At 38.3% G+C, this 14,559-nt stretch overlaps 1 protein-coding gene across 3 annotated transcripts in view; it reads right to left on the bottom strand.

Moving 5' to 3' along the window:
* LOC117174965 overlaps positions 1-14,559 on the bottom strand; it is a 183,973-nt gene that overhangs the window by 60,723 nt on the left and 108,691 nt on the right. The gene's annotated exons all lie outside the window — the stretch shown is intronic.

Below are 14,559 nucleotides of genomic sequence, written 5' to 3'. Positions count from 1 at the left end.
ATTTTTCCCGCAAGTGTTTTAGCATACTGTTGACACGCAGGGATACTTTTTAGGCCATTAGCAGTGAAAGCTTGGCACCTCCAAGAGCGCCGATGATAAGAACGATTAGTTTAACAAAATATTCCGGGTACAATCGTTGCAACTCCCTTATAAGGTCTCGATACCTCTCTTTCTTTTCATTCTCCTTGGCTATGATGTTTTTGTCAGCTGGTGCCGAAAATTCGATAACGAACATGGTTCGCTTCTCGAAGTCAAGAAGAACCATGTCAGGCCTCGAGTGAGCAACAGAAACAATTGTCGAGAATATAAAGCTCCAGTATATGCGGCACTTCCCATTCTCGACAATTGATTGAATTTCTCTAGGAGCATTTAGAGGAGCGATATTAAGGTTACTGCCGTCAGAGTGACAGATATTGTAATAAAGCACTCTTAGTCCCGCATTGTGCCTTTGAATATAGGTCGTTCCCGCGTGAGTTGGACATGTAGATAGTATGTGAGCTAAATGCTCGGGGTGTGCATGGCACGCCCTGCCGCTATCATCGTGAATGTCTTGGCTCAAAATGAGGCGACGGTATGTTAAGGTGGAAATGACACCGTCTTGGCATGCAAAGATGAAACCCTCCGTACCAGACTTCAATCCGGGCGATTTAAGAAAAGCAAACGTTAGCTCAAAAGACATTGACTGATCCTTCACATTTCTGTGGAAGATACCGTGCATCCTCTCATCGAGGAGCTTTTCACGAAAGTATTTCTCTTGTGCTTTCTTAATCCGAGCTTTCAGGAGTAAGTACTCCGCCCGAACAATCTTATCATTTAGGATAGCTGTGAATATCTTATAAAGTGTGTTCAGACAAGTTATTGGCCTGTAATTCTTCGGGTCAGCTAAGTTGCCTATTTTCGGCAGGAGTATTGTGCGCCCTTCCACCAACCACTCTGGAATCGGCTCTTCCGACTTCAAATATGAGGTGAAAATACCGGCCAAATGCTAATGGGTTGAAGAAAACTTCTTTCATCAGAATGTTTTGATACAATCTGGTCTCGGTGCGGAATAGTTCTTCATCCCTCTTAATACTTTTTCCACCTCCTCGGTAGTGATGGGTAGGCATTCTTTATCAGGTGTTATGAGGGCAACACATAACTCCTTGAAGCTATTTACATTTTCTGAGTCTTCGTCCAGACTATACTGAACTTCGTAGACTTCTCTCAAAAATACTTCGACCTCCTCTGGTTTGGGTGGGTGTTCGACAGTAACTGGAGGGCCTTGGAAGAGTCGAGATGGGTCAGAGAGAAACTGTTGATTTTCTCTGTCCCACCTATCCCTCCGCTCTAGACTTCTCTTAGCGTCAGATAGTATCCGTATTCTCTCAACAATATGCTGCCTGATGGTCAGCAGCTTTGACTTTTTAAGTGTGTGATAACGGGTCCGCAGTTCACGCACGAACTTTCGAACCTTGGCGGTAATATTCCTGCCAGATGTGATGTAGTCAATCACACACTGAATGCGGGACGCGTACTGTCTTGCCCAGCCTATATTTACAGCAAGTTGATGCATTCCTCTTTTGGTCTTACGATCAACCGATGGTTTTGCTTTACGGTTCGCATCGGCCAAAGCTCTTGCTGCATTATACACAAAATAATTGATATCCCAGAGGTCGGATTCTCCGGAAAAAAGTCGTCATCCATTTCAGCCAGATCTTTAGGCTTGAGAGAAACCTTGGTGTTGATGTTTCTCCGGGTCGTAAAGCATCGCTCATCTATTGGATGCCTGCCCGCATCTGTTCTTAGTGTCGCCTCTCTTTCTCTGTAGCCGGCTTGTTCTAGCTATGGTAGAGTAGGCGTTCCGCTTACATAGCCCCTTTTACGGAGTAGTTCAGTATGGTTTCGCAGATGTTTCTGCGAAAAGTGCGATAGCTCCGGGTGTTTCTCGCACCACAGAGCATGCAGCCGTGCCATGTAACCCCGTTCAGGGGCCACACTCGCATCGTAGCACTCTAGCAAGTCGTGATTCAGTCGCTCTGTCCACCCAAAGGTCGCGAGATCGCGCCGATCCATATATATAACCACCTATCTCACGGTCGTGAGACGTGGTTATGGCTGAAATTTTACCGCGATTTCGCTGGGAGCGGGTGCAATTTTCCAGATTAACACTCACTCCCGGCGAAATCCTGCCGTTGTCCTTATGACAAATTTTTAATTATATATATATACTTCGGTGCGGTTTTGATTCCACTAGAATCAAACCGAAGGGCCTATGACAAAGCCACCGAACGCGTCCTTGGGTTGCGGATAGAGGGTCCCTGTACTAAGGGTTTCTGCTGAATATGGTTACAAAAATAAATAGGCAGTCGCGGACAATTGTCCAGGGGTGGTCCCGAAGGAATTAACTCCCAAGCGGAGGTGTGAAAACCGTGCCGAAAGCTGAATGGCACCTGGGTGAGGTGTCTAGAACGGTGACTCTGGGATACCGGGCGACCTCTCAGAGTACGCAGCCTTATCCTTGCATGCGGGGCTCTACAAGGATGAAAGAACCCCTTTCCCTAGCTTCTCGTGGGAACAACAATGACAACACCAAACATAGGCCCACCTCACGCCGTCAAGGGCTTCGCGGAATATTGAGTCTTGAATGTCTTCATAACAGCATTATTCTGGGTACAGCACATAGAGTTGCAAATGGAAGAGACCCTCTTCTTAAAATGGTCAGGAATCACGAAGAAGTGGGCAAAGGAGCGTTTCTGTACAAAGCAGCGGAGGAGGCTGCTGAATCACTCGGACTTGACTTCAGTATTAGGGGTGAGCAAAATGCATCAAATCAAATGTCAATGTCTTGTGAGCTAACGTTTGCTTTCCTTGAATCGCCCGGATTGAAGTCTGGTACGGAGGGTTTGATTTTTGCATGCCAAGGCAGTGTCATTTCCACCTTAACATATCGTCGCCACATTCTGAGCCAAGACATTCACGATGATAGCTGCAGGGCGTGCCATGCACACCCCGAGCGTTTAGCTCAGATACTATCTAGTTGTCCAGCTCACGCGGGAACGACCTACATTCAAAGGCACAATGCGGCACCAAGAGTGCTTTATTACCATCTCTGTCACTCCTACGGCATTAACCTTAATATCGCTCCTCTAAATGCTCCTAGGGAAATTAAGTCAATTGTCGAGAATGGGAAGTGCCGCATATACTGGAACTTTATATTCTCGACAATTGTTTCTGTTGCTCACTCGAGGCCTGACATGGCTCTTCTTGACTTTGAGAAGCGAACCATGTTCGTTATCGCATTTTCGGCACCAGTTGACAAAAACATCATAACCAAGGAGAATGAAAAGAAAGAGAGGTATCGAGACCTTATAAGGGAGTTGAAACGATTGTACCCGGAATATTCTGTTAAATTGATCGTCCTTATCATCGGCGCTCTTGGAGGTGCCAAGCTTTCACTTGCTAATGTCCTAAAAATCATCCCTGCGTGTCAACAATATGCTAGAACACTTGCGGGAAAAATGCAGAATTCGGTTGTCCTTAGGTCGCTCCGTGTTCTTAGGGTGCACGAGGCTTTTGCTGGATCGTCGTATTGATTCCTTTACAGACTGTAACCACCTATCTCACAGTCGTGAGACGTTGTTTTGGCTGAAATTTTACCGCGATTAAGCTGGAAGCAGGTGCAATTTTCCAGATTAGCACCCGCTCCCGGCGAAATCCTGCGGTTGTCCTTATGACTAAGTATGGGTAAGGCAAAGTATAGCATCTTAAAAGGGCAATCCTGGAGCGCAAACTCAAAGCCTCTCTCTAAAAAAGCTCGAGTGTTACGTAGGAGCCGAAGGATGGGGCGCGGCCTATAGAAAGGGCAACGCGGCCCAGAATAGACACTTGGGGGGTTGCGTAGAAGACGCAACGGATCTTGAGGACTAACCATGCTCAAGTTTCTTTTAATATTGTGCTAACTTAGGGTAAAAAGCTCAGTTTACATAATATTGGTTAGAGAAAAAGAACTCTGAGGCGGAAGCTAGTATACCTACTGTACCCGGTTCCAAGAGTAATCTTTTTTCTAAGTCCGTTGAATTTTATACGCTACACTTAACTATTTTTCCTCCGGGAACCTCGATTTTGCGCTTATTGAAAATATATTCTAAGTCCGAAAAATGACCAAATTTAACTCTGACGAAAAACGTCTAATATTATTTCAAATATTTTCTAAGTCCAACAAAGGACCAATTTTTAACTTTGACGAAAAACGTCGAATTGCTGTAAAATCGTATTTCACAAATCAACCGAAGAGCAAGGCATGGTATACCCATTAACCTGGGTCAAGTAAGTTGTATTTTAATATATAGAAGCTTGTTTCTAGAACCTTAATGCTTTATGGGCAGACGGGAATATACCTCTCTAAATCTGGCTAAGAAAAGTTTTAAATCTCGATCCAAGACACGAGAACATTTCTAAGGTGCCTGGGTCTAAGAGACTTTCCTTTTTAAATAAAAGAATTGTAGAGGAACTGGAAATATGCAGATACTGAGAAAATAAAAGTATGAGCATTACCTTGCCTTGCCTCGTCCTAATCCTTGAAATCAGGTAGGAGAGCACCTGTAGCCCGAGAGCGCCTTGACTCTGGTCAATTACCGTAATAGCAAGCGAATATAGTCCAAGCGGACCGGTGACACATCTTGCCCTGCGTGAGGACACCAAAATAAAAGCAAGGTGCGAACATTAATGAGTTGCCACTGTGCCTCTTTTGTTAGATAATAAAAACGATCATCGACGATTATTGCAGATCACGTAGACAGTAAATTTAGAAAAAGGGTCTCCAGCGTAGACACCTGTATGCGTAGAGAGTTCAGTGAACTTCAGAAAATTGAAATCGAATAACAAGCGAATAATTTAACAGTTGACTTTTCCTCTTTCTACGAACAAAAATTCAGCTGCGGCTTACTTTACATTTCTAAGTTTAAAATAGAGATAAACTGATATTTACGTACGTCATAATTTCAACCAAAGAGTTGCTTTTAAATAAAATAAGTTTAGTTCAGGGCAATCATTATTTAAAATTAGAGTAGGATATTTTGAGCAATACATTTTTTATATCAGAATCATAAAATCTCATTCCTCCTCCATGCGCAACCACAAAATGTAATTAAACAAATTGTAACAAATTAATTTGTTGCATAAAGTTAACTGTACGTAATTCAAGTTTTAAATTTTTTGTTTTGTTGTGTTGGTACACTCGTCACGATCATATGTTCACAGTTTTGACTATATAGCTCGTGTTGTTTTTCTGGCATAGGCGTAAAAGGTTAGAAGGGTTTGGTGTGCTCGGCGATTTTCTTCTTTCGAAAAAAATAGAGCAAAGAATTTGCATTAAATTTTGTGTGAAAAATGGAATCCATTGCTCTAAAACTCTTGAAATCTTGACAGTTGCATACGGTGAGTCACCTCTGAGCAAGAAAAATGTGTATTAGTGGAACAAGCTGTTCTAAGAAGGCCGAGAGGATGTCGAAGACGAACCTCACCCAGGACGTCCTAGCACGTCAACAACAGATGAAAACGTTCATATATATATATCCTCTTATCGAGAAGCTGTTCACGGAAGTTTTTCTCTTGTGCTTTTTTCATCCGGGCTTTCAGGAGTGAGTACTCGAGATAGATAAGATTTGATGCATTTTGCTCACCCCTAATACTGAAGTTTAGTCCGAGTATTTCCGCAGCCTCCTTCGCTGCTTTGTACAGAAACGCTCCTTTGCCTACTTCTTCGTGCTTCCTGACCATTTTAAGAAGAGGGTCTCTTCCATTTGCGACTCTATGTGCTGTACCCAGAATAATCCTGTTGCGAAGACATTCAAGATTCAATACCATATTCCGCGAACACAATGACGACGTCAGTTCATGTGCATAACCTTTCGTGTCCCGATATCAAGGGATCTGAGCTCGTTCTTCGTTCATGGTACCACTCTAAATGAATAGAGTACTACCGGGACGGCAAGCATGTTCATTGCAGATACTTTGTTCCTCGCCGACAGTTCAGAAGACCAAATCTGCCGAATGAGATGTTTGTATCTGCTTCGGAGAGTATCCTTTATAGATATCACATCCTGAATTCTGGCTCTTTGGGACGCCCAGGGTTGTGTAAGTCTCTCCAGCGCAAAGGTGTCGTATAGCGCTTCTATCGACGAGCTCAGGGTCTTCAGGCATGCCATTAAGTTTTCCTCGCTTCAAATAAACCTTGGCGCATTTGTTTAACCCAAATTCCATTCCTATTTCCTTAGTATATCGTTCGACAATCCCCAGAGCTAGATGTAGTTGCTCTTTTCTTAAGAAAATAGATCTTAAGATCTTCCATGTAAAATACATGCGTGACCTTGCACTTTCGATCTGCAGGTTTGCCGAAAAAGTACCCGTCGGAATGACGAAGTGCTAGAGATAGTGGCAATAATGTGAGGCAAAAGAGGAGAGGGCTCATCGTGTCCTCACGAAAAATCTTATCATTTAAGATAGCAGTGAATATCTTCTACAGTGTGTTCAGACAAGTGATTGGCCTGTAATTCTTCGAGTCAGCTAAGTTGACTATTTTCGGCAGGAGTATTGTGCACTCTTCCACCAAACACTCCGGAATTGGCTCTTTCGACTTTAAAGTTGAGGTATATATGCGGGCCAAATGCTGACGGGCTGAAGGAAACTTCTTTCACCAAAAGGTCCGTACTGGCAAATCGTTGGTGTACGAAAATGCTAAAGTGTAAATTTCAAACTTTTTGTTTAATTTTAACATCTATTATTGCTATACACTAAGGATATAACAAAAGAGATATTTAAAAAATAAATAAAAACTAATTGCCAGTATTTTTTCTATAAATGTTCATGGTTCTTTTATAAAGCTAACCTTTTATACCTTACCTCTGCGTATAATTATTCGTCTATCCAACAAAAAGGTTATTTTCTTTTTTCACATAAAAGCAGTATTTTGCTTCAAAAATAGGAAAAATGACGCATTTATGGTGCTTTGCGCTATATCACAAGAACTATCGGCAAAATTACGATAAGATCATTACTTCATTTAATATTGTTTTTTTACTAATTTCAAAGGTCTTTTTCTTATGTTATGAGAGCCAGTGGCGATGAACCTTCCGTCAAAATTAGCATGAGTGCGGAATTAAAAAAAAAAAAAAAAACAACATGACGTGATTGGCGGCATCAAGCACATATTGAAAATATATGTGTGCCTGAACTTAATTGGTTTTCAACTCATCAATTCGAAATTTCGTGAACACTTCAACAACAATCACACTTAGTTAATACATTTTGGAATTTTTTAAACTAATGAAATAAACACATGGATTCTTCAGGCATTTTTTGCAGAAAAATTTGTTTTTTTTTCGATGTCAACTTTCTTAATTAGGAACTTTATGATAATTTTAAAAAGATTCATAATTCTTTGATTGATGTTATACTTTTTTTACACAAATCAAATCAAGTTTCTCATTATTTGAATTCTTTTAATAAGGCTGCACTTTCATGATTGAGTAGAATAGCCTTTACTTTCACTTTTTCTATGATACACTATTTTTGAATCAGCCTTATTAAAAGAATGAAAGCAATGACAAACTTAAAATGTAAGAACTAGGATTAAAAAAAAACACTTTTTTTCTCGACAAATGCCAAAGTAATTCATATGTTTATTGAATTAGTTTAAAACGTCACAGAATTTATCCATTAAGTACAAGTGTTAATGAAATTATCATCAGGTTCCGAATTAAAAACTTTTGTTTATTAAATTTGTTTCAAAAATCATACAAACGATAAAAAAATTATGAATTTTGCTGAAATTATCATGAAGTTCCTAGCTAAAAGCACTGGAATGGGAAAAACAACCATTTTTTTGTCAGCAAATGCCCGAATGATACATTTATTTATTAAATTTGTTTTAAAAAATCACAAGAATAATCAACAAATTATTAATTTTGCTAAAATTATCTTGAAGTTCCTAACTAAAAAGTCGAAATCGAAAAAAACTAATTTTTGATTCAAAGAATGCCTGATTAATGCAATTGATGGCACCCGATAAAACCCGGACAATATGTTGCAGAGTTCAAGAATTTTCAAGGCATACATATTCTATTTATCGACGACTTTGTGTTATAGCCCGAAATCACATTGCGAAAAGAACTTTTCTATAAGCTTCTTTTTTTCAAATCCTGAAACCCTCACTAGAGAAAAATCAGTGATTGCTGATGTGAAATAATAAGTTGTTTTTTTAAAATTGAATCTTGTATTGCAATTAAACCCCAGGCTTTGGAGGGCTAAAGATTGACGTGATTTCATTTACATTTCTTTATTGTATATCCTTATTGTCTAAACAATGTTTGATATGAGCCATAGAAATAAACACTATACATAGAAGTCGGGCGTGGAACTTACCATACCACGTAAGAGTCAGTGGTAGAAAAAATGCTTTCATATAGGGTATATGAATAAAAACTCATCGAAAAATTTGTTAAACAAGTCCCTTTTCACAGGTTAAAAACATACCTTCAATTAAATGGCAAGTAACTAAGTCTTTTATAGTCCGCTGATTTAAAAAATTTTATCATATAATTTGTCATTATATTTGCTAAAAGATATTGTTTTACTTCATTTTCAACAAATTTTATGAAAATATCTTGTATTAACTGTCAACCCCATGCATAAACTTTTAAGTATGATGATGAGCGGTCTTTACGCCGTGAATGGCATTAAGGGGTGTGGTCTGATTACCATCAACTCCCCGCCCCCGATGTAGGCTCAAACATATACGGTAGCTGAACAAACCGTTGTAACTAACAATCAATTTTTTACGCAAACAAATGAGTATATAATGAAAATCTTTGTATATATAGACTGTATATGAAGTAGGGACTTGTTTAAAACAAAGTGTATATTAGGTCGCGGAATTGACCGCTACACACACACACATACACACACACACACACACACTTACTATTATTATTGTAATCATCCATTATAACTACAGCTTCAAATATTGTACGCAGATAATAGATTCAATCAAACTATACTTTTGACAGTAACCCGTCACTCAGCTTGACACGCGACCAGCGGCAACCCTCACAGCTTCTTCCGGTAATCCTTCGACCCTCAAGGCGCACGACGACGCACCCTCATACTTTAAAGGCCTAATATACGACTAGGCAAGCCTAAAATAGAATTATGATACCAGTAGGTAGACCACGAGAAAACTATGTATATAAGGAGCGGGTCCATGACCCAAAAGTAGAGTTAACTAATTGACAGTCTACACGGTATACGACAATAATAACAATCAATGTTAGTTCGCCGAAGTCTAAAATCCACATTATTTGCTGTAAAATCAAATCATCGGAATTATTTGTGAAAGTGTATTGAAATTGTAATTAAATGTGTAAGTGTGTTATTGCTCTTAAAAACTGGAATAAACATCTTCCATCACAATCATCAAACTAATAGTTGATTCAACCCTTAACACAAACTTGGAAACTGTAATTCTGTCTTCTGAATACTCCTGCAATTGCTATGAGAGAATATAAAACGATCTACTGGATTCAAACCTTAACAACTGATCTTGGAAACTGCATTTCCCAATTCTTTACAGTTGAAGAGCCTCCAACACCATCTACCACACTCAAACGGATAATTAAAAAACGTAAGTTAAATCGAAGGAAGATTGGGGATAATTAATAATGTGACCAACTCCAATTATTAGAAATCAAACTTTTTGGCAGGATATGAGAGTTAATATTTTGGTGCATCGGCCTTGTGTTCAGCAAGCCAATTCGAGTTTCTAGAAAAGCCACTTTTTTCTCAACAACAAAAAAAATCCTGAAGTTTTTCTTTCAGTTTGACAGTATTATGAAAATTTTATATCCGAAAGTGACATTGCATAGTTATAATGCGCAGACCTGCCCATCACATGACTCGAATGCGCAACCCTAAACATCACAGAGATCTAATGAGCAGTCTAATCGTTTAATAACTCTGCTGCGTCGTCATACGCATCGCAGAACTCTACTGCGCAGGCATGCACATCACACCACTGCTGCGCAACAATGCACATCGCACATCTCAACGGCGCAGCCATGCGAATCGCATAACTCTACTGTGCAGTTTAATGAACCATATAAGGGAACGACGCAGCTATACACACTTGAAGACAGTACTGCGCATCCTGACGAGCTATGTATCTCTAATGCACACCGCTACACACCGGAGGTCTCTAATGCGCAACCTTGACTGCAGTGTATATTTATTGCGCACCCCTACATGAAGTAAGCCTTTACTGCGCACACGCGTGTGCCACATATGCCTGTCGATCATCCCTACTCTCTGCAGAACTTAGTGCGCAGCTCTATGCATTATTAATCTCTACTGCGCAATCCGATAGACTGCGGAGGACTCTAGTGCGTAATCATATAGGCTAGAGGACTACTGTGCAGTCTAATTGCACCTTATTGTAGGATTCAACCCCCCCCCCCCCCCCCCCCCCTCAAATTGATTTTCAAATAATATTTCAAAATACTGGTATTTTGTAGTTGTATTTGAAGTACATGGTGCTGAAATACATGTATTTCAACTACATGATGCTGAAATACATCTGAAATACATGTATTTCAGCAATGTAGTTGAAGTACTTTCGTGCCCAGCTCTGACGTAATCAAACAAAATCTAATCCAGAATTAGCAAAGTTAATCCAGGAAAGTAATAAATTACACAATTCCCAGGATAACGATTACAAAAATTAACTGTACCTACAGGCAACAAATCAAGTATAATTCAGGGTCAAATTCCCATTAAAAGCATTCTTTTTTAGAGGGAAGGAAGGAGAGAGAAGTGTTCCTTTTTTCAGATTCCAATGGGAACATTTTGTGGTGGTTGTCCAAATTTGGTCGTTAGATTCTTGATTTTATTTTCAGGAATTCTTTTTATCAATTTGATTATTGCACGTTAAAAAGGGATTTTAAATTGGATTGTTTTCCTATTTAAAAATCCTAAATTTCAATATACAGGCAGACTCTCCTTCACCAACATCCTTCCAAAATACTATCATAATTAGTGTTTCTAATATTTCTAACACTGAAAATTCATTTAACAGTGAATTTTACGAAAAATCGCTAATAAATGCGACTGTTTTATCCCAAGATTTTACAGGAAGTGGAATGCGATAAATTCGATAGTGCATTAATTCCAGATAAAGACAAAAATAATCTAGTGAATGAGAACCAGAAAATGAAAATTATCTTATTTTAGAAAATCTTGAAAACTGAATAGCTAACAACTCAAGCATTCTGACACCACTAATTAAATCTAGAGAAAAGAAAAACTCATCAAATTTTGAAACTACTTACCAAGAAATAGGAAAAACAAAAATGTCACATAAAAATCAATGTCCACAAATTTACACAATCGCGCATAATCAATCAGTTTTTTTATGCGATGCTCTTGAAGTAGTCTCAATTTTTTCTGGTGGCAATATTCCACTAGAACAATTTATAGAAGGATGTAAAGAAGCGCTTGACATGCTCCCTATAACTGTAGAAGCGAATTTAACCAAACTTATTATAACAAAAGTTAAAGGTTGCGCGAAAATGTGTGTCAGGCAATTCTTACACTAATGTCGATAGTCTGATTGATAGCCTGAAACGTGTTTATTCTTTAAAAAAGCGGTTTATCAATTACAAGATGAATTGGGTACAATTTATCAATGGGATAACGAAAGAGTAATTTCTTACGCGACTGGAGTTCAGGAAATCGGGGATAAAATTCTAGACTAGAGATAACCAAGACGAAGATGAAACTTTTAAAGCAATATTAGAAGAAGACCTTAAAGATTTGCTTTTTACGAGGACTCAAATCATAAATCGAATCAAGATTAGGAAAACAAGTTCCAGTAGTTCTTCATTTAAAAATAAGGAAGAAACAACAGTTGTAAATAGGAAAGATAAAATCCATGTAGCACAAGAAGAAATTAGCAGTCAAATATGCGGAAAAAGAGGACACATAGCCCCAACATGTATTTTTATTTATTCAAAAAAAGTTCATAGGGCTAAGCCCTCTAAGAAACAGGATGATACAAGGTCATTACAAATTTGTGCCAGTACTGCTCGGCAGAATACTTGATTACTCTTCTAATTTAATCTATACACTAAATAAAATAATTACATAGAGTAAACCTCAGAATACGTATCGAGTTAAGTATGTGATTAATGCGTAGTAATTAACTCTTGTGCGCGTCAAGGTAAAAGCAAAGAAAAAAAAAACTATGTATATGCGAAATAAAAAGAAAATTACAATAGTTAATGAAAACAGAACTAAATTCAAAAATGAAATATTCGAAAACTAAATAAGGGTTCATTCCATAAACGAGAACTTCTTACTATAAATGATCTTTGAAGGTTACATGTTCTATGATAAGAAATCTTAACGATTGTATGTCTTCGCAAAGCTTAGACTGTGCTGGAAGGTCTCTGTCTACAAATTGAAAGAGGTTAAATAGATATTCACGAGCTTTGTTCCAAAAAGAGTGTAAAGCAAATTACCCATAAAGAATTGCCTTCTCTTGGCAACATTTAGCAAACCAAATTTAGGTCTGTATGGAGTTATGTGTTCATATTTAGGCAAATTGTAGATAAAATGGACACAGGCGTTTAACGCACTTCAAGCTTTAAATTTAAATCGTCGTTCAAACCATCATACTCCAAACAACCGTAATCAAAGTGGGGCAAGATTAGATTCTTAATCAAGTTCACTTCCAAGGTCAGAGGTGAATAAATTGAAGAAGAGAGGTGCCAGAATGGAGCCCTGAGGAACCCCAAACTTGACCTCCCACCATTCAGAAAGCCCACCACTACTATTAATAATTCTGTGAGACCGATTATTAAAATAGGATTGGAACCATTTGATGACAGAACTTGATGCATTAATAGATTTAAATTTTTCTAGGGGTAACATATAAAATAGAAATTGGTAGGAAGTCTTTCGGGAAAGCAAGTTTAGAAATGGTAGGAACGGGGCAAATAACAGCCCTTTTCCAGATATCAGCAAAGATACCGACCTGTAGGGAAGCATGATAAATATCCAAAAGATTAGGAAAGATTATTGGAAGGGCAACTTTAATCATCTTGACTGAAATTCCATCAGTTCCAATGACATTCGATTTAATTTCACGTGCTTTTTTCAAAGTATTTCAGGTGCGATGTCACCGAAGAAAAGTCAATCATTAAATATTGAATTAAGAGAGGTAGTAGAAGATGATAATGATGATAAGTCTGGAACTGGGAATGAGAAAAAAGTTTTTACAAGGTCATCAGACGGAACATTACTATCTATACATTCGTGGTTCGGCAGGATTAGAAGTAAGCGTTTAAGAAGATGCCAAATGTCGCCTTTTTTGTCTCTATGTGCACTCTCGTTATAATTGTATTGATTGAATGCATCTCGAATCCTAGTTTGAACTAGGTTCCTAAGTTTACAAAATTGAGCTAGTATTATACTGCTTTTTGTTCTTTTTGCAAGTCTGCACTTGCCCATACGTTCCCTCGTCAGATTTTTAATTTCACATGTGATTCAGGGGGTATGTTTAATGAAGTTTTTAAGGACTTGTAGCGGAAAAAATTGGTCAAATGCCGAGAATAAGTGATTAGTGAGAGTGTCGATTTTACTATTTATATCTGTATCTAGTAATATTTTTCCCAATCATACGTCATTAAATGTTCGTGAAATGTCTTCTAGAATAATTAAGTCAATACGAGTACTAGAACGATCAGTATGGTGAGTGGAATCATGCGGTACAATCGAGAGTCCCGCAGAGTACACCAAAGATGTTAAATATTTAGTATGATTAAACGCTAGATTAATGTTAGTGTTAAAATCTCCAGTAAGGATAATGCTATTGAAGTAAGGAATAAGTGAAAAAATTGTCGGTTCAAACTCTGTGCCATATGAGGCATTGGGTGGTTTATAAAATACTCCTACTAAAACACTGTCAGAAGCTGATTTGACGTCAACAAAGAGAAATTCGATCGTGGGATAAGTAGCCACTGGACTCACTCCAACTACAGTCCCACTCAGACTATTATGCAGAAAAGGACAAACCCCACCACCCCTTCTCTCGTCTCTATCTCTTTGAAGGAGCAAATAGTTGTCAATTGCAATGAGACTAGAGGGTATATTTGGTGTTAACCAAGACTCAGAAACAGCTATTACGTGGTAGGAACATGTACTGAAAAAATGTTTAAATTCTAGAAAATGTATCAAGAGAGACTGGACGTTAACATGGCAAATTCTTAAGGTATCCACTAATATATGGAGAAAAAGATTTTGTACAAAACAATTCAAAAATAAGAAGCTCCCGAAGCACGCGTAAAAAATGTCTAAGACAATGAACCATAACACAGGCCCACAAAAAAAAACAAAAGTGTCTGTGAAATTGACCAGACCTATATATTTTTATGTATTTTTCGACGCTGAATTCGAATTTGCAATAAAAAAGTAGGGTCCAGCTACTTTTTTATGGGGTTTTGCTCGAAAAACCTCATTTTTTACGGTTTT

This window comes from Belonocnema kinseyi, chromosome 6, assembly GCF_010883055.1.
Source record: "Belonocnema kinseyi isolate 2016_QV_RU_SX_M_011 chromosome 6, B_treatae_v1, whole genome shotgun sequence".
Taxonomy (NCBI): domain Eukaryota; kingdom Metazoa; phylum Arthropoda; class Insecta; order Hymenoptera; family Cynipidae; genus Belonocnema; species Belonocnema kinseyi.
This window is presented reverse-complemented; position numbering and strand designations above follow the sequence as displayed.